At 32.4% G+C, this 3,007-nt stretch overlaps 1 non-coding gene across 1 annotated transcript; it reads left to right on the top strand.

The window, feature by feature from the left end:
* Positions 1 to 398: 398 nt before the first annotated feature.
* On the top strand, positions 399 to 506 carry LOC112787952 (small nucleolar RNA R71). Its single transcript, XR_003195339.1, has one exon. It is a non-coding gene; the product is annotated as a small nucleolar RNA R71 (small nucleolar RNA).
* The last annotated feature ends 2,501 nt before the right edge of the window (positions 507 to 3,007 follow it).

Consider the following 3,007-nt stretch of genomic DNA (forward strand, 5'->3'; position numbering starts at 1 on the left):
TATGGTTCACCCATGTATTTTAACTCTGCTATTGCAGGGTTCTCAGGATCATAAGCTTCTTCCTCAAAAGATGCCTCTTGAGTACTATTGGATGCAGCTTGCATTCCATTCAGACTCTGAGAAATCATATTGACTTGCTGAGTCAATATTTTATTCTGAGCCAATATGGCATTCAGAGTATCAATTTCAAGAACTCCCTTCTTCATAGGCGTTCCATTACTCACAGGATTCCTCTCAGAAGTGTACATAAACTGGTTATTAGCAACCATGTCAATGAGTTCTTGAGCCTCTGCAGGCGTTTTCTTTAGGTGAATGGATCCACCTATAGAAGTATCCAATGACATCTTTGATAGCTCAGATAAACCATCATAGAATATATCCAGGATGGTCCATTCTGAAAGCATGTCAGAAGGACACTTTTTGGTCAGCTGCTTATATCTTTCCCAAGCTTCATAGAGGGATTCACCTTCTTTCTGTCTGAAGGTTTGAACATCAGCTCTAAGCTTGCTCAGCTTTTGAGGAGGAAAGAACTTGGCTAAGAAAGCCGTGACCAGCTTATCCCAAGAGTTCAGGCTGTCTTTGGGTTGGGAGTCCAACCATATTCTAGCTCTGTCTCTTACAACAAAAGGGAAAAGCATGAGCCTGTAGACTTCAGGATCTACTCCATTAGTCTTAACAGTATCACAGATCTGCAAGAATTCAGTTAAGAACTGAAAAGGATCTTCAGATGGAAGTCCATGAAACTTGCAGTTCTGCTGCATCAGAAAAACTAGCTGAGGTTTCAGCTCAAAATTGTTTGCTCCAATGGTAGGAATGGAGATGCTTCTTCCATGTAAATTGGAATTAGGTGCAGTAAAGTCACCAAGCATTCTCCTTGCATTATTGTTGTTAGGTTCGGCTGCCATCTCCTTTACTTGTTCGAAATTTTCAATAAGGTTGTCTTTGGATTGTTGTAATTTAGCTTCTCTTAGTTTTCTCTTCAGAGTCCTTTCAGGTTCTGGATCAGCTTCAACAAGAATGCCTTTTTCTTTGTCCCTGCTCATAAGAAAGAGAAGAGAAAAATAAAAGAAGAGGAATCCTCTATGTCATAGTAAAGAGGTTCCTTATTGTTAGTAGAAGAAGAAATAAATAGAAAGGGATGAGAGGAGGAGAGAATTTTCGAAAATAGTTTTTGAAAAAGGTTAGTAGTTTTTCGAAAATTCAAATAAAAAATAAAATAATTAGTCTAATTAAAAAGTAATTTTGAAAAAGAGGGAAGATTTTTTTCGAAAATTAGAGAGAGAGAGTTAGTTAGGTAGTTTTGAAAAAGGTAAGAAACAAACAAAAAGTTAGTTAGTTAGTTGAAACAAATTTTGAAAAGATAAGACGTTAGGAAGTTAGAAAAGATATTTTGCAATCACTTTTTTGAAAAAGGTAAGATAAGAAGATACTTTTGAAAAGATATGATAGAAATTAGTTTTTGAAAAAGATTTGATTTTTAATTAAAATCTCAATTAATGACTTGATTCACAAGAAATCACAAGATATGATTCTAGAACTTAAAGTTTGAATCTTTCTTAACAAGTAAGTAACAAACTTAAAATTTTTGAATCAAAACATTAATTGATGATGTTATTTTCGAAAATATGATGTAAAATTAAGAAAAATATTTTTGAAAAATATTTTTGAAATTTTCGAAAATAACTAAAAAAATTGAAAAAATATTTGATTTTTGAAAAAGATTTTGAAAAAGATAAGATTTTTTTAAATTGAAAATTTGATTTGACTCATAAAAACAACTAGATTTTAAAAATTTTTGAAAAAGTCAAATTTAATTTTCGAAATTTTAAGAGAGAAAAAGGGAAAGATATTTTTTTTATTTTTGAATTTTTATGATGAAAGAGAAAAACAAGAAAAATGATGCAATGCATGAAAGTTATGGATCAAAACAATGAATGCATGCAAGAATGCTATGAATGTCAAGATGAACACCAAGAACACTATGAAGATTATGATGAACATCAAGAACACATTTTTGAAAAATTTTTAATGCAAAGAAAACATGCAAGACACCAAACTTAGAATTCTTTAATGCTTAGACATAAAGAATTTAGGAATGCATATGAAAAACAAGAAAAGACACAAAACATGCAAATGCAAAGATCAAATAAGAAGACTTACTAAGAACAACTTGAAGATCATGAAGAACACTATGAATGCATGAATTTTTTCGAAAAATGCAAGATGAACATGCAATTGACACCAAACTTATAACATGACTCAAGACTCAAACAAGAAACACAAAAAATATTTTTAATTTTTATGATTTTCTAATTTTTTTGTATTTTTTCGAAAATTATTTGAAAAACAAAAATAAGGATTCCAAAATTTTTAATATGAATTCCAGGAATCTAGCATTCTTAGTCTAAAGCTCCAATCTGAGGGGTTAGGCATGGCTTAATAGCCAGCCAAGCTTTATCATATGACATCAGAGAATATACTGCTCATTACTTATCAAAGTAACTTGCCTCTATGCTGATGGTTTGGAAGCCTCAGTCCAAAAGAATTTAGACATGGCTTTATGGCTAGTTAGGCTTCAACATGCTTCATGAAACACTAGAATTCATTCTTAAAAATTTTGAAGAAAAATATATTTTTGAAAACATTTTTTTTTTCGAAAACAAAGGAGAAATTTTTGAAAGATTTTTGAAAAATTTTTTTGAAAACTTTTTGAAAATAAGAAGGAAATTACCCAATCTAAGCAACAAGATGAACCGTCAGTTGTCCAAACTCGAACAATCCCCGGCAACGGCGCCAAAAACTTGGTGTTGTTACCGGATCAAACTTGGCACTGATGTTACCAGACCAAAAGCTTGCCGAAAACTCGAACAATCCCCGGCAACGGCGCCAAAAACCTGGTATGCGAAATTGTTACTCAGGTTGTGAATTATTGTTCGAAATTGATTCCCTGGCGATGGCACCAAAAACGGATGCACAGAACGATGGTCTAAACATATCTTCACAACTT

The sequence above is a fragment of the Arachis hypogaea genome, chromosome 20 (genome assembly GCF_003086295.3).
Source record: "Arachis hypogaea cultivar Tifrunner chromosome 20, arahy.Tifrunner.gnm2.J5K5, whole genome shotgun sequence".
NCBI lineage: Eukaryota > Viridiplantae > Streptophyta > Magnoliopsida > Fabales > Fabaceae > Arachis > Arachis hypogaea.